We start from the raw sequence: 18,507 nt of genomic DNA on the forward strand, positions 1-18,507 counted from the left end.
CAGGTCTTAATCAAGGACAAAGTTATCTATATGGGTAACAGGATGATGTGTGTTCAATTGTATAGCGTCATTGCCAATAGGGTACAAATGAAAAACTTGTAATCCTGTAATGCTACGTGATAGTAACTGATAGGTATCACTTGACAATTCAGGCAAAAAAGGACTCCTTTATCACAGGGTTCTCAGTCACCTCAGAGTCATGGACAACTGCGTTGCCACAGAGAGGCCCCTGGTTAATGTTGAGAGGGTTAATGGAAAGCCCTCACTGAAGGGTTCTCAGTTGCCTCAAGTTCATGAAAATTGCTGTATTGCTAAACAGTAGCCACTACTAGGCTATTTTATGAAGGTTTAGGTGAAATAGTAAGATTCCTTCACTGAAGGATTCCCAGTTGCCTCAGGTTCACAAAATTCTTTGTGTAGCCTCAGGTACTGACCATTAAGGCACTGGGGACATGAAAAGGGGAACAAGTCGTCCCACTGGGGCTCTATAGGGAACCCTGGTATAAACTGATGGAAAGCGAGGAACAGAGCGCTGTATATAGGGATCTTTCAGTGGTGATGCAGGGTATAGGCCCCAGGGAAGAGTCCCGCTCATCTCCGCCCCTCCGCTCCTATTGGCCGCCTGCTGGGTGACGTCGCAGTGACGCTGCACGACCCGCCCCCTTAATAAGGAGGCGGGTCGCCGGCCAGAGCGACGGTCGCAGGGCAGGTGAGTGCATGTGAAGCCGGCGTAGCGATAATTTTCGCTACGCCAGCTTTCACAAGATATTGTACCTGCGACGGGGGCGGGGACTATCGCGTGCGACATCGCAGCATCGGCTTGCGATGTCGCAACGTGCAAAGCCCGCCTAAAGGCTACTTTACACACTGCGATATCGGTCCCGATATCACTAGCGTGGGTACCCGCCCCCATCTGTTGCGCGACACGGGCAAATCGCTGCCCGTGCCGCACAACATCGCCCAGACCCGTCACACATACTTACCTGCCAGGCGACGTCGCTGTGACCGGCAACCGCCTCCTTTCTAAGGAGGCGGTCCGTGCGGCGTCACAGCGACGTCACTGAGCGACCGCCCAATAGCAGCGGAGGGGCGGAGCTGAGCGGGACGTAACATCCCGCCCACCTCCTTCCTTCCACATAGCAGCCGGGAGGCAGGTAAGGAGAGCTTCCTCGTTCCTGCGGCGTCACACATAGCGATGTGTGCTGTCGCAGGAGCGACGAACTACATCGTTACTGCTGCAGTAACGATAATCGAGAATGGACACCATGTCACCGATGAGCGATTTTGCACGTTTTTGCAACGATGCAAAATCGCTCATCGGTGTCACACGCAGCAACATCGCTAATGCGGCCGGATGTGCGTCACAAATTCCGTGACCCCAACGACTCCGCATTAGCGATGTCGCAGCGTGTAAAGCCCCCTTTAGTCTATGCCTCAAATCCTCAGGGACCCAGGATCACAATTATGGAGATCCCTGAAGTGATGAGGAAAAGTATTTCAGGAAACCACACCGGCCGCTGTCCTGGCCATGCCAATGTCCCGCACATGTGCTCTATGACCTGTACTTCTCTGGAGGTCAGGCCAATATAGATTTTGGAGCAACTGTACATGGCATGATATACCCCATGGGTGCTTTTACACGTCTTGTAGTGATTTATTTTGTAGGAAGGAGAACCATCCGCTGTCTCAAAAGTGAAGCAGCTCAGGATATTAGCGCATGTAGCACAGCAGCCACATGGATAACGATAGGACCTTTGGTGTTAAAGGGGTTTATTATCTTAGATACATAATGACTTTGGATAAGGACATCACAGAGGTTATAACTGATCTCTCAGATAAGAATTGGGTGAAGGAGGGCTCCATGTGTAAGATGGACCAATGTACCAATGTTTTGAAAGGATGGCCTTTATAGATACATACATATATACTATATATATATATATATATATATATATATATATATATATATATATATACATATATATATATATATATATATATATACCTGTATATATATATATATATATATATATATATATATATATATATATAAAACCACTCACAGTTGTATGTTGAGACGAGTCTCAATTTTTGTTGAGATCCATCTTTCTTTGTTGGTTGAAGTAATTGAGCGCGAGGAGTGGATTTTGCCCTCTTGTACCTTTAATGCACCTGTTGCTGTAGCATCTCTGTAAAAAGCGGGTCGTAAGGGTACTTTACATGCTGCGACATCGCTAGCGATCTCGTTAGCGATGTGAAATTCTAGATCGCAAGTGTGATCTTTTGAGATCGCACATAAGTCATTTTACGTATGTGCGATCTCGAAAGATTTCACTTGCGATCTAGAATTTCACATCGCTAATGAGATCTCTAGTGATGTCGCAGTATGTAAAGTACCCTTTAGGCTATGTGCGCACTAGAAAAGTGATTTTTCTCAAGAAAATTTCTTGAGAAACTTCTGGGAGTTGAAGATTACCACACCTGCGGTAAAAAACCGCAACAAAACCGCGGGAAAAACGCATGCGTTTTTCCAGCGGTTTTACCGCGGTTTTTCCGCGTTTTTTCCGCAGGTTGGTCCCTGCGGTTTTTTTATGCTGTAACTGCAATAAATAATATAGATAATAGATAGATAATCGATAGACAGACAGATAATGGATAGAGGGAAAGATGGATAGATAGATGAATAGATAGAGAGATAGATAGATAGAGGGATAGATAGATAGATAGATAGATAGATAGATGAGAAAGACATATATAATGTCCCACTCTCCTGCATTTTCTAAGCTGGCACCCTTTAGTGACTTTCATGTGGCACTAAAGGGTGCCTAGCCTTGTATTTAGCCATAAAATAAATAAATAATAAAAAAAAAAACCGACGTGAGGTCCCCCTATCTTTTGTAGCCAGCTAGGGTAAAGCAGACGGCTGCAGCCTACAAACCACAGCCGGCAGCTTTACCTTGGCTGGTAATCCAAAACAGAGGGCACCCCACGCTGTTATTTTACATTAAATAAATAATTTAAAACAAAAAACGTGGGGTCCCCCCCAAATTGGCTCACCAGCCAAGATAAAGCGGACAGCTGTGGTCTGGTATTCTCAGACTAGGGACACTCCCCAGCCTAAAGATAGCAGGCCGCAGCCGCCCCAGAAGTGGCACATCCATTAGACGTGCCAATCCTGGCGCTTCGCCCCAACTCATCCCGTTGCCCTGGTGCGTTGGCAAACGAGGTAATATATGGGGTTGATGCCAGATGTGTAATGTCACCTGGCATCAAGCCCTGGGGTTCGTGATGTCACGCGTCTATCAGATACCCGACATCACCAACCCAGTCAGTAAGAAATAAAAAATAGACAACAAAAAAAGTTTTATTTGAAAAAACACTCCCCAAAACATTCCGTCTTTCACCAATTTATTGAAAAGAACAATCAATTTCACGTCCGGCGTAATCCAATAAAGGGATGGGGGGGCCCACGGCGATCCATACCATAGTCACTGTCCCAGTCAATGAAGAACAGAATGTTCCCTATTGGCTGGGAGAGCAATGCAGTGACCTGAGCTAACATCAATAGCCCAGGTCACTGCAGGGGATGACGAGCGCTGCCATCAAGAGGTTAGATGAGATCATTACCTGCAGTGATCATCTCCTGTACTGCTGACGTCAGCGCTGTCACTGACTTCTATGCCCGCCGTGTTGTCAGCAGTATCGCGAGAGCCCGTGACGTCACCGCTAGTGACAGTCTTGGGCCACTCGCGAGACGGGCATAGACAGCAGTGACCGCGGTGACGTCAGGAGGCAGGAGATCGTCACAGCAGGTAATGATCTCATCTCACCTCCTGACAGCAGCGCTCGGCATCCCCGCGGCTGCACGCACTGATGTGTCAGTGTCTGCTTGCGCTGCAGCGTGACAAGCTGCTGATACTGCGGGCAGACAATGACACTGCTGTGCAGGCAGCCGTGGGGCTGGCGCGAGACACAGACTGCACGGGCACCTGGAGGTCACACGGAAGTGCTTCTGTGCGGCGTTCAGGGAGTGTGACGTGTGTGTTTACTCTGCTCCGCTTCCTCTTCTGTCATAATGACATCACTTCCTGCAAAACCGCAGGCAGCCACGAGCATTACCGCAGGTAAATCGCGGCTATACCGGGGGTATACCGCACATCATTTGCTACCTACGGTATACCCCCGGTATTTCGCGATTACATTACAGTGAATGGAGTGAAATACCGGGGGTATACCGCAGGTACCTGTGGAAAAGAAGTGACATGCACATTTTCTCAAGAAATTTTCTCAAGAAAATCTTCAGAAAGAATTTTCTTGAGAAAAAAACGCAGTGTGCGCACTGCTATTTTTTTTTCCCATAGGTTTTGCTGGGAAATGTTTGCAGGAAGATTACAAACATTTCTCAAAACCGCGGGTAAAACGGCCTAGTGCGCACAGGGCCTTAAGGTCACTGGTCTGAGCCTCAAAATGTTCTTCGGTAGCGCATGTCCACCTCATCCGCAGGAACTGGCCAATCGGGATAGCTCTAATGGAAGAGCGTTGGTGCGAGGAGGATGTGTGAAATAAAGAAATTAACCGACTTTTTTTACTATAAACATCGGTCTGCACAGCACCCCCTCAACCAAGTTCTAACTGTATGTCCAAAAAATACATTTTACAAGGATCCCACCTGTGTGTTAATTTGATGTGATACTCATTGTCATTGAGTGTATGAAAAAAAACATGGAGCTGCTCAATTGTGGTTTGCCAGAAAATCAAAATATCGTCACTTATCTTATCCAGCATTGGATATGGGAGGCGACCAGTGACTGTTCCCCCCTCTCGCCAAACAAACCCCACTCCCAGTACACCCCAGGAAGAGGTTTGCATAAGAGGGGGCACAGGCCGCCCCCATTGCCATGCCGTTGAAGATAAAAGGAATCCTTGAACACAAAAAAATTGTGTGACAGGGCAAAGTTGAGCAGCTTAACAATCATCACATAGGTGTCCAATCCAGTTGGCCACCCTGAGGAAGACACAAACTGCCTGTAGATCATTATGGTCAATGCAAGTACACAGAGATTCTACATCTGCTATAACCAACAACACGTTGTCATCCACAAAGATCCCATCAACCCTATTCAGGACATCCATTGTGTCTCTGACATATGATGGTAATGTCTCGACAAGTGGCTTAAGGTAGTAGTCTATGAAGCTTCATATGGGGTTTCATAGACCATCTATCTCTGACACAATGGGACACCCTGGTGGGTTAAGGAGGACTTTGTGTATTTTAAGGCGTACATAAAAGGTGGGTACTTTGGTATAGGTGGTGGTAATGCCGTCATCAAATGCCCTAATCAAAATGGCTTATAGTTGTCTAGCAAAGAGAGGTAGGGGGATGGAGTGTAGTTTAGTATAGGTATCAGTGTTCCTCAGCTGCCTAAAGACTTCCCTCTCGCATTGGTCCTTAGGCCAGATCACTATGTTCCCCCCTTGTCTGCATTTTTAAATATCACTTCATCCATGGTCCTAGGTTCCCTCAGGGCATCCCTCTGGGTTTTTGTGAGATTACCAAATTTACGTTTTGTTTGGACTTTGAGATCCCCAGTGACAAATTTCACAAAAATGTATGGGGACAAGGAAGGGCACGTTACTACAGACTGGGGACAAGGATGGGCACATTGCTACAAAATGGGGACAAGGATGGGTACATTACTACAAAATGGGGACAAGGATGGGCACATTACTACAGAATGGGGACCAGGATGGGGCATATTACTACAGAGTGGGGACAAAGATGGGGCACATTACTACAGAATGGGGACAAAGATGGGGCACATTACTACAGAATGGGGACAAAGATGGGGCACATTACTACAGAATGGGGACAAGGATGGGGCACATACTACGGAATGGGGACAAGAATGGGGCACATTACTATGGAATGGGAACAATGATGGGCACGTTACTACGGAATGGAGACAAGGATTCATAAAGGGGTTATCTTAGTATTGGACAACATTTTTAAGAGAGTTAAATAAGACTTACTTATTCAATTCAGGTCTTATTGGATATGGTCTTTGCCGTATCTGTTGGAGAAAAACAATGCAGAGTATTTAGGATTTCTAGTTCAGAGCACTTTAAAGCAATGATAAAGCCGACCTGTCACATGGAACATTCAGCCTCATTCAGGTGTCTATCCAGTATGAGTTCTATATCCAAGCTTTTCACAGATAGAAATCATAGCCATATACTTTATGTGGTATTCACATGTCTGCCCCAAAACACGGGGACACATTCACATATCATCTGAGTCAGGAATTAAACCCGACAAACAGAAGTCTTTGGATGTGTGAGGATAAAAGTGAGACAGCACTTGGATGCCACATTAATCTGTATTCTGGCCGATTTTCATGTTTAAAAATATTCAAAAACAGCCACAGCCACACCATGATTTACCAGATGGATATATAAAGGCATAATACAAAAAACATAGTGTTTACATAGGACTGGATGGGGACTTAGGCAAGTCGCTATATTGTAAATAACAAAGAGAGAAGCACATGACCAAAGCCTGATGTGTTAAAAGTGAAATCTTTATTGACAAAAGGGGGAGAAGGGTGCGGGGCGGCACAGAACAAGTGAGAACACTGGCGGGCAATCACTGATAAATAAAGAATAGTCTTACAACTACTGGCAATCCATACTCACATCCATAATTGTGATGTGCAGCAATTATACAAAAATTCAAGATACATATATAGACCAAAGGATGTCAGCAGTTCACCAGGCAAGACATTATATTAGTGGGTATTAACAGGTGATGGAACCCAATGTTAGAAAAAAGTCTCCCATTACACTCACAGAAACAATCCATTGAAAATTCAACGCTGTGGTTGTGTAACAAAGGCAAATATTGTTGCACTATATCGAAGTTTTTGGAGCGGAGGTGTCATGATTCGCCTCCCTATCCATATGGCTAGGGGGCGGAGCCTTCTCTCGGGCCTCACTTCCGGCCCCTGGATGCCTTAAAAGCTGACACTTCCAGTGAACCAGCGCCGGCTATAAGCTTAGATCTGCTTTGCCTGTGATTGCTGGTCCTGTGAGTGATATCCTGATCTGTGTGTTCCTGTGCCCCCGTGCCCTTGTCTGTGTTCTGTCCCCTGGTCGTCCCTCCTGTCCTGTGTCCCCCCTCCTATTTCCTCACTCGGTTGCTTCTTCCGGTACTGACCTTAGCCTGACTTTGACTTCGCTTATGCTCACTCCTCCGGTCCTGCTTCTGCCCGTACGGTGTTTGACCCAGCCTGTCTGACTATTCCTCACATACCCTGCAGTTCTGCCTCACAGCTGTGCTGATTAGGCAGTGCATGAGAACGCTGTGCATTTTCTTCCTGGTTCTCATTGCTCTGTGTAGTGTCGTCTGCTGCAGAGCTCTGGCTCCCCCTGGTGGCAGCATTACAGTATAGCCGGCCCCAATAGGCTTTATCTCCCATAGGAAAAAAAAAAAAAAAAAAGCCATTTAATTCTTGGTAGTTGGATCCAACTTTGCAGGATAACAGACTGTAATGGATCCACTCAGTACTTTGTGCGAGCAAGTAGCCAACCTTACGCAGCTGGTGCAAGATTTGGCTGCAGAGCATCGCACCCTGGTAGCTTCACACAACATTCTGCAGAGTGAGGTTTCTGCTTCTGCGAGGGCCACCTCAGTGGCAGTTACCTCACAAACCGTAGGACAGCATAGTCCCACTGATGTCCAACTGACCTCCCCTGAACCCACGGTGATGCTCCCCGATAAATTCTCGGGGGAGAAAAACCATTTTCGGACATTTAGGGAGAGTTGCAGGCTTCTTTTCACTCTCCGGCCTCGGTCCTCGGGGAATGAGACCCAGCGGGTGGGGATCATCATGTCGTTGCTTAGAGGGGGTCCCCAGACCTGGGCTTTTTCCCTACCCCCTTCGGCCCCGGAACGGCATTCGGTCGACCTCTTCTTTGACTCCCTCGGGGTGATATATGACGAACCAGACCGTGTACGGGTGGCTGAGGACAGGATCATGTGTCTCACTCAGGGAAACTACACTGCTGAGCTATATTGTTCTGATTTTCGGCAGTGGTCCACTGAGGTACGGTGGAATGATTCTGCACTCAGGTGCCAATTCCGGAGAGGTCTTTCGGACTCCCTGAAAGACGCTTTGGCTCTGCACCCACCTCCCAGCACCTTGGATGATGCGATGACGGAGGCAGTTCGTATGGACCGCAGATTACGGGAAAGAAGAGGAACCATGCGTGAGATTCCGCCCCCTCTACCTAGGGCACCTTCTTTGCTGGCCATGGAACAGATGGAAGTTGGAGCCATCAGTCCGGATGAGAAGGAGAGGAGAAGACGCCGGGATCTCAAGCTGTGCTTCTATTGTGGACACCATGGACACTGGAGGAAAGACTGCCCGGCTTGCCCCTCCGCTAAACAGTCGTCGGGAAACTTCTAAGTCTGGGTAACGGTCGAGGAGGTTGCCCAGACTATCAGGTACCTTTCCTCTCCTCCAATAAGATACTTCTGAATGTCGACCTCCGGGTCAAGGAGTCGGTCTGGTCTGCTACTGCCTTTGTTGACTGTGGGTCCGCTATGAACTTCATTGACTCTGAGTTGGTCCAAAGGTTAGAGTTAAGGACAGTGAGGTTAGAAGGACCCATTCAACTCCTGGCAATTGATAAAACTCCGCTGCCTCAAAACCTCATTCGGTTTGCTACAGAAAAATTTACTCTGATGATCGGGTCTCTGCATTCTGAAACTATTTCTTGTTTTGTAATGGCCAATCTCCCTGCTGGATTAGTGTTGGGGTATCCATGGTTAAGGTTACATAATCCCGTTATTGATTGGGAGTGTCGTACCATAGTCAAATGGAGTCCTGCTTGTCATAAAAGGTGTTTACAATCTGTACCTGTGTTCTCCGTAAGTCCTGAGGGTCTTCCGGAATACCTGAGGGACTACGGAGACATATTCTCGGAAACAGAGGCCGAGGTTTTGCCGCCTCATCGCCCATATGACTGTGCCATCGATTTACTTCCCAATATCAAATTGCCCAAGGCCCGTTTATATCACCTCTCGGGTCCAGAAAGGGCTGCTATGAAATCATACATATCTGATAGTATACGTAAAGGGCATATCCGTCCTTCTTCTTCCCCTGTGGCTGCTGGGTTCTTTTTTGTAAAGAAGGACGGAGGATTAAGGCCATGTCTCGATTTCCGAGAATTAAACAAAATTACTGTGAAAAACACGTATCCACTTCCACTCATCCCTGATCTCTACAACCAACTCTCTGAAGCCCGGTGGTTTACCAAACTAGATCTCAGGGGGGCCTATAATCTTATCCGTATTAGAGAAGGGGATGAGTGGAAAACGGCCTTTCTGACGTCAGAGGGGTTATTTGAGAATTTGGTGATGCCTTTTGGTCTAACAAATGCCCCTGCGGTGTTTCAAAATTTCGTCAACGATATCTTCTCTGATTTTCTTGGTCGTTTTGTGGTCATCTATCTCGATGACATTTTGATTTATTCTGCCGATAGAGATACGCATATTATGCATGTTCGCTCAGTATTACAGAGATTGCGTGATAACCATCTGTTTGCCAAGCTTGAAAAATGTGTTTTCTCTGTTCAGGAAATAGCCTTTCTTGGGTTACTCCTTTCTCGTGATGGGTTTAAAATGGACCCAGGAAAGGTGCAGGCTATCGTGGATTGGGTGCAACCCAGGGATATCAAGGCACTACAACACTTTTTGGGTTTCGCAAATTATTATCGAAAGTTCATTAAGGGGTTCTCTCAAATTGCCAACCCATTGACTGACCTTACACGGAAAGGGGCGGATCTGCAGAACTGGTCGCAAACGGCTGTCCAGGCCTTTCTTGAGTTAAAGGACCGGTTCATGTCCGCCCCAGTCCTGGTACAGCCTGACCTCGAGGTGCCATTTGTTGTGGAGGTGGACGCCTCAGAGGTGGGTGTGGGAGCTGTTCTCTCTCAGGGCCCTGCTACTCTGACTAATATGCGACCATGTGCGTTCTTCTCCAAGAAATTCACTCCGGCTGAGAGGAACTATGATGTGGGTAACCGTGAATTATTGGCGGTAAAGTTGGCATTCGAAGAATGGAGGAATTTTTTGGAGGGTGCTGTTCACCGTATTACTGTCATCACTGATCATAAAAACCTCGCGTATATCGAGTCCGCCAAGAGACTGACGCCTCGACAAGCGAGGTGGGCTCTTTTCTTTTCTAGATTTCATTTTTGTATTACTTTTCGGCCAGGGTCAAAAAATGTGAGGGCAGATGCACTGTCTCGTAGTTTGGACCCGGTGTCACCTCCAGAGCCTCCTTCCTCCATTCTTCCACGAGGGGTGGTGGTCGCTGCCTTGTCGTCCGAGTTAGAGGCTGAGGTCAGGGAGGCCCAGTCCTCAGCGCCATCTTCCGCTCCAGACACTAAACTGTTTGTCCCTTTGCACCTCCGGTTACGGGTACTTCAAGAGTTCCATGAGTCCGTACTTAGTGGCCATCCTGGAGTTACAGCCACTCGCAGGGCTGTTGCTCGACTGTTTTGGTGGCCATCTCTTCACTCAGATGTTGCTCGGTTTGTGTCTGACTGTGCTACATGTGCCCGTGCTAAGGTATGTCGTAACCGGACGGCCGGGGAACTGGTTCCATTACCTGTTCCTGAAAGACCATGGACCCACTTGTCCATGGATTTCATTACGGACCTCCCTGTCTCAAATCGTATGACTGTGATCTGGGTGGTGGTGGATCGTTTTAGTAAACAGGCACATTTTGTTCCCCTCTCCGGTCTACCTTCTGCTGCGGCCCTTGCCAACCACCAGGTGGTTCGGTTACATGGGTTGCCCCTGAATATTGTGTCTGACAGGGGGGTACAATTCATTTCTCGGTTTTGGAGGGCCTTGTGCAGGCGGTTGGGAATTGAGTTGTCCTTCTCGTCCGCCTATCATCCCGAGTGCAATGGGCAGACGGAAAGGACGAATCAGACCCTTGAGCAAATCCTGCGGTGCTTGGTTTCTGCTCAGCAGGAGGATTGGTGTACGTTTTTGCCCCTTGCAGAGTTTGCATTCAATAGCAGAGTCCATCAGTCTACGGGAACTTCTCCCTTCTTTTGTAATTACAGGTTTCACCCTCACTTCGGGACCTTCTCTAGAGTGGATTCGGGGTGTCCAGGGGCCGACTCCATCGTTCAGTATCTGGGGGAGGTGTGGAAGGAGGTACGGCGGTGCATCGTAACGGCTCAACAGTCCCAGAAACGCCAAGCGGACAAACGCCGTTCTCTGGGACCCCCCTTTTAGGTGGGGGACAAAGTGTGGTTGTCCACTCGGAATATCAGGCTCAGGGTTCCGTCTGCTAAGTTGGGTCCTAAGTTTATAGGGCCCTATGAGATCATCGAAGTGATCAACCCGGTGGCCTTTCGGTTGCAACTGCCCCAGACCTTGCGCATTCCCAATGTGTTTCATACCTCCTTGCTTAAGCCATTTGTTCCTTCGGTGGTGGATTCTCAGACCATTCCGGCACCGATACTGGTGGACGGTGAGGAGGAGTACGAAATTCAGCGTATTATCGACTCTCGTTGGGTTCGTAGTTCCCTCCAGTATCTGATTCATTGGAAGGGTTACGGTCCGGAGGACTGGTCCTGGGTGCCGGCTCGATCCGTGCGGGCCGATCGGTTAATTGCGGCTTTCCACCGAAAGTATCCTGGGAAGCCTGGGGGTCCGGTGGCCCCCCCTTGAGGAGGGGGTACTGTCATGATTCGCCTCCCTATCCACATGGCTAGGGGGCGGAGCCTTTTCTCGGGCCTCACTTCCGGCCCCTGGATGCCTTAAAAGCTGACACTTCCAGTGAACCAGCGCCGGCTATAAGCTTAGCTCTGCTTTGCCTGTGATTGCTGGTCCTGTGAGTGATATCCTGATCTGTCTGTTCCTGTGCCCCCGTGCCCTTGTCTGTGTTCTGTCCCCTGGTCGTCCCTCCTGTCCTGTGTCCCCCCTCCTATTTCCCCACTCGGTTGCTTCCTCCGGTACTGACCTTAGCCTGACTTTGACTTTGCTTCTGCTCGCTCCTCCGGTCCTGCTTCTGCCCGTACGGTGTTTGACCCAGCCTGTCTGACTATTCCTCACATACCCTGCAGTTCTGCCTCTCAGCTGTGCTGATTAGGCAGTGCATGAGAACGCTGTGCATTTCCTTCCTGGTTCTCATTGCTCTGTGTAGTGTCGTCTTCTGCGGAGCTCTGGCTCCCCCTGGTGGCAGCATTACAGGAGGAAGGTCCCTAACACCATATATACATCATACAATCAATAGAATAGCAGTGTATCTATTACCTGGAGAGGAACAGTGATCAGCGTGGAGCCTGTGTACTAGCCAGTAGTAGGGACCTTCCTCCGCTCCAAAAACTTTGATATAGTGCAACAATATTTGCCTTTGTTGCACAACCACAGCGTTGAATTTTCAATGGATTGTTTCTGTAAGTGTAATGGGAGACTTTTTCTAACATTGGGTTCCATCACCTGTTAATACCCACTAATATAATGTCTTGCCTGGTGAACTGCTGACATCCTTTGGTCTATATATGTATCTTGAATTTTTGTATAATTGCTACACATCACAATTATGGATGTGAGTATGGATTGCCAGTAGTTGTAAGACTATTCTTTATTTATCAGTGATTGCCCGCCAGTGTTCTCACTTGTTCCGTGCCGCCCCGCACCCTCTCCCCCTTTTGTTAATAAAGATTTCACTTTTAACACATCAGGCTTTGGTCGTGTGCTTCTCTCTTTGCGATTTTCATGTTTGCTTAACCCCTTAAAGGGAAGGTGCCGGGTTTTTTAATTTTAGTATTAATAATGATTATGGAATCAATTATTTTTAATACAAAATGTAATTCATTGTTTATTTAGTTTTTATTTCTAGTTTCACTGAAACACTGGGCGCTGCCATCTTTGATTGGCTGTGTGTAACGACAGTTACTCACCTCAAATACGATGGCCCCTGTGCATAATGGCTGATAGGGTTGGATCCCGACTATCACACTATCTTTTACACTGTGTCTGCTTCCTGCTGTGACCTGCACACACCCCCTGGGCTGTCCAGATAACTAAGATGTCACAGCTCTGAGAGGAGACCTCCGCCATATTTGTGAAGCCCACATCGTATGCTGCGCAATCCACTTTACCCCTGTGACCGCTCTGTGCTCAGCGCTAGTCAAGCGGTGACACTGGGCTGAGAGGAGAGTTGAACCTAAAATGTACGGGTCCTTCCAGATGCCTTCTAGTGTCTTTATTAGAGAGTCTGTTAAAATGTACGGGCTGCAGTCAGGACCTGGAAGGAGCCCGTACATTCTAGGTTCAACCCTGACAGGAGATGCTGCCGTTAGTGGAGGTCCGAGAATGAGGTGAGCACATTAGCTGCGATCACTGGCAGCTCCTCCTGTCACTGTACTCAGCGGTGACTGGAGTATCTGCCGAAACACCAAGCTCACAGGAGGTGCATGTGTGGCGCCCCTGAGGCTCCAGTCGCCACAGAGGTACTGCACCGCAGCCAGAGATGTGGTATCTCATTCCCAGGTAAGGAGGAGGTCATAGGTCGGTTTACACATACAAAGACACTTTTATTTAGCGACACCCCATTAACCACGGTTCTGACATAGTCAGCTTGGAGGTGGGGTTTAGTTAATGGGGGGCACTGTAGAAGGTTAGGGAGTCGAGTGGTAGCAGCAGAGTGTAGTGAAGACCTGTGGTCTGGAGCTGGAGCAGCTTGACCCAGGCACAGGAGAGAAGGGGTCCAAGAGCTCATGGGAGGTGCCCCATACACCCGTGGTCTCGTTCCACATATGACGTAATGGAGTAAAGGGACTTGGCTGCATTCAGGGACCCGGTCCCTAGACTAGAGGAGAATAACCAACGTGCTCAACTAGTAAACCTGGAGGCTAAGGATACTGAAAGTATTCGAGGCCACAACCGCACACGAATCCACTGGAAAGTGACCATACTGTATAGGGCCAAGGGACAGAGCTTCAAGCCACCCAACAAGGCCCACGGACACCGGCACAGGGCACTGTGTGCTTAGGAGAGACAAGATAGGCGGGAGAGGTCAGCGCAGGAAGGCGACCAGGGAAGGAACATAGAAGGGTGCACCGGCTTGGCCTCCGAACTACCCTGGATCGGCTTTGGCCCATCACAGTGGAACTCAGCACTCCAAAGGCGGTCACTGACTAGATGTGTTAACCTGGAACTCGTAATATGACGCCCCTGAACTAGTCAGGGTGTCACAGGGTACTGCACTTCTTCTTCTGGTGCAGGTCTGAACCCCCCATGGTTCTGAGATCCCAAACGTTGGTAATGCTCCATCAGCATGCAAATCCTAGTCACACCTCACACCACACTCTGTCAGGCACACCAGTGGGTGGTCTAGCTGGAACAGGGCCACTCGCCTAGAGGTGAAGCAGACTGGTGGGAGGGAGGAAGTCAGTGAAGGAGGAAGTGGCAAGCAGAGCAGGGCTGACAGGCAGAACAGAAGTAGCTCCCAAAGAGTGAGGAGCTGGGAGCAGCAGCTCCCTAGTCTAGAAGTAGCTCTCAAAGAGTGAGGAGCTGGAAGTTGGAGATCCCTGGGCACTTTTGGCTAGGTCGCACATGGTGGTCTGGGACCGAAGGAGTCGGAGACCCCGTCGCAGGGTATTGGAGGAAGGTGCCAGGCTTAGTTTTGGGGAATGGCGGGCACTGGAGTACTTAGTAACCGAACCGGGATCGAGCACGGCGGCAGGGTACTGGACCCTGGATCAGGGAGTAGCTTCACGCAACATGATAATTAACCTGTGGAGGATAGTTTCTTTATGGACTTTCCCCAAGAGCTCAGAGATCGAGGGCATCAAAACAAAGAGGGGGATAGGGCTTTCCAGCTTATGCGGCCCACTGAAATCCCAAGTGTCAGCCATCGAGAGCATAGCTTCACTACTTAACAATGGGGAGCGGGACCCCGACAGCTTCAAGCATAGGGGTCACAACGAACACTAAAATACAGTGCATGGAGGCAAGGTACAGATCATCAGAAATACCAAAAGGAGTGGACTCCCGGACGGGCTCCCCTGAAGTGGCAGCGGCACCCAGTGACTTGGTTTACCTCTGTGTCAGAGTCTGCTTTGCAGTCGCATCACTACCAACACTGCCTGAGTGAGTACGCTGTCCTCCCCTGCTTCCAACCTGCACCACGCTCTCCTACACCCCCTTACATCATCTAGAGTTCCGGGGCCTCCCCTACCCGTGGAGGGAACATCATCTGGCTGCCCCACTCCATCTCCCCCGGGTACTCCCATCGGCAGCGGCGGTACTCCTTTACCGTGAACCACGGGTGGCGTCACAAACTCTTATCCCCTGTAAATACCACCTTTTCATTTGAAGTGGCCGCAAGCCCCCGGGTTTAGAGACCCTCGAACCACAGCAGCAACCCCCCGGATCCGAGCAGTTCGACTGATGCAGGGGTGGCACAGTAAGGGGCACTTTGCACACTGCGACATCGCAGGTGCGATGTCTGTGGGGTCAAATTGAAAGTGACGCACATCCGGCATCGCATGCGACATCGCAGTGTGTAAAGCCTAGATGATACGATTAACGAGCGCAAAAGCGTCGTAATCGTATCATCGGTGAGCGTCGGCGTAATTCATAATTACGCTGATGCGACGGTCCGATGTTGTTCCTCGCTCCTGCGGCAGCACACATCGCTGTGTGTGAAGCCGCAGGAGCGAGGAACATCTCCTACCGGCGTCACTGCGGCTTCCGTAAGATATGCGGAAGGAAGGAGGTGAGCAGGATGTTTATATCCTGCTCATCTCCGCCCCTCCGCTCTGATTGGCCGCCTGCCGTGTGACGTCGCAGTGACGCTGCACGACCCGCCCCCTTAACAAGGAGGCGGGTCGCCGGCCACAGAAACGTCGCACGGCAGGTGAGTGTGTGTGTGAAGCTGGCATAGCGATAATTTTCGCTACGCCAGCTATCACCACATATCGCTGCTGCGACGGGGGCGGGGACTATCACGCTCGGCATCGCAGCATCGGCCTGCGATGTCGCAGCGTGCAAAGTACCCCTAACAGTGAGTAAAAACCTTGAGACTGCATTCCTGTGTTGCTCTGTTATTCGCCTGCGCCTCCAGCCCTGCACCCAGCCTTCACAACACCATAGACTTCCTTTATCATCGGTGAGGACTACTACTCCCAACAGCCCTGGGGCCCAGCTCCTCCTGTGGAGAGCCATACTGTCACGTCTCCACCGGAGTCGACTTCTGCTTCAATCACCAGACGCCATGTCCCCACTGTGGGCGGCGCTGAGGACGAGGGAGCAGTCAGTGGCTCTGCTGGGCGTAGGCTCCGCTCATCTATTAGGCTGGGTTTCACTAGGACCTGCAGGACTGGTTGACTGTGGTCGTGTGTGCCTTCCGGCTGGAGTAGCTACCTTTCAGCTGGGGCCAATGGGAAGGCACCACACCCCTCTTATGCTTTCTCCCTTCTGCTAGCAGGTGCCAGATATAATCCTGTAATTCCCTGCTAGACTCTGATTCCTTGCTGTTTGTTTGTACTGTTTTAGCTTGACTACCTGACCACTCTTCCGCCTGCCATTCCTTTACTTCGCTGCTAGCTCCGGTTTTGACCCTTAGCCTGATATCTGACCACTCTCTCGCCTGACGATTTTTGTCCCTGTACTACCTTCTGGATTTGACCCTTTCTGGTTACTGTGTACCGCCCTGCGCTCGGCTGCAGCCGAGCCGCTCGTCCGGGCTCGTCGGTGGGTGGCTCGAGCGCGTCCAGATCCGGGGTCACTTCGCTCTGAAAGGGGTTTGCTGGCGCTACTTTGGGGGGTGGTAGGTTGGTTGACAGCCGGAGCTGTGTTTAAGTTTGTGACGCCACCCACGGGACGTGGTGAAGGTGTAGACACCACCGCTGCAGTTACGGGGCACCCGGTGGAGATGGCGATGCAGCAAGATGTTAACCCCTCCGTGGGCAGGGATGATGGCCCCGGGGCCCGTTGGGGAGAGTAGCTGGGTGGTGCAGGGCGGCGTGCTGCCGGATGGCACTGTTGTACTCACAGTTACTGACACACACAAGTCTCTGGTAAACAAAGTTGATGGTGGTCGGTGCCCGCAGCCGGCTGCGTCTGGTCCCCCACCCGGTTTGGTGGTCTTGGTCTTTCTCCTGCCCCGTGTTTTGAATGTGTTGACTGCCTATGCTTCAGCAACAGAAGTCCGCTCCCCGGCTTTGTGTATGTCGGAGGAGCCCGTTTGCCGGCAGACGCTGGCCCGTGGGATGTGTCTGCCTGTGCGGTGGCTTTATATCCCCTCAGTGGGCTGTTGTCTTCAGTCGGGACTTGTGTGGGAAAGGACCTATAGTCCAGACCGCAATCAGTAGATTTGACTCGGCACAGTGGCTTCTGGACCTCTTTAGGCTCTGAGTACCCCCCTTGTGCTCTGGTTTCTGAGTCGGTTCCCTGGGTCGGTACCGGCAGGCCACTACCCTGTCCCAGTCCACCACGGTTCCACCGAGCCGTCTTCCCGGCTCCTGCAGGCTAGACCACCGTCTGCCTCCTAGCCGAGGTACCAGAGCTACGACCCCGGTACCTGTCAGATTGTCACTGGCCTGTACCACAGGCCTGACCTCCTCTCACTTTCACTTCCAAAACTAATCTGACTACTGGTTTCCTGCCTCAGGCTTCCTGAACTACTCGGTGGGCATGGCCAACCGCCTGGCTCTGCCCCCCTGGTGTGTCCATTAAGCTCTGCGGGAGGTGACTAGGCTTTTAAAGGGTTGGCTGCTGTCACCTTATTGGGGGAAGGTGTTGTGCGGGGCACTATCTGTGACTACCTGCCTAGTCCAGGGCGTCACACTCCCCCTTGGGTAACTACAGACCGTCCGCGGGCTGTCCGACCACCACCGTTTATTTTCTGAACTGAAAAGATAAGAAAACATGTATACAAGTATACTAACATATGTACAAGTATGGTTACTTTGTTTTCTTCCCTTACGGGAGGCAGGTTACTTCAAACGTTGCAAACATGAAAAAACATTTTTATCAATAACCGGGAACGGGATGGGACCGGGTCCTTCCATTTACCCACCCAAACAAACCTGAACCTTGATGCTGCCTCTAAAAACAGGTCAGCACCCGTTTTCCCCAATCTAGGAAACAGGAACAGGTATTGCCCAAACGGACCGGGTACAAAGTTCCATACCCGGCAGTCTCTCAGAGGCCCCACGTTCAGGGGACCCCAGGACCTTGGCCTACAACATCCCGCAGGCGCTTCCTCCAACCAGCCTCCCCAGGGACTGTAAGACCTGAAAGGGTGGTCGGGGATTATTTACAAGCCAAAACGTTTTTGGGTGGCCTGCAAGTTCTCAGCCTTTTTTCCAAAACGTTTTTTATTGATTTTTCAAATTTGTAAAAACATGACAAGTATCATTGCAAAAGAAGAACATTCGTCTGACAAAATGTGACATAGAGGTGGGTGAAAC

Source organism: Anomaloglossus baeobatrachus, chromosome 4 (genome assembly GCF_048569485.1).
Source record: "Anomaloglossus baeobatrachus isolate aAnoBae1 chromosome 4, aAnoBae1.hap1, whole genome shotgun sequence".
Classification (NCBI taxonomy): domain Eukaryota; kingdom Metazoa; phylum Chordata; class Amphibia; order Anura; family Aromobatidae; genus Anomaloglossus; species Anomaloglossus baeobatrachus.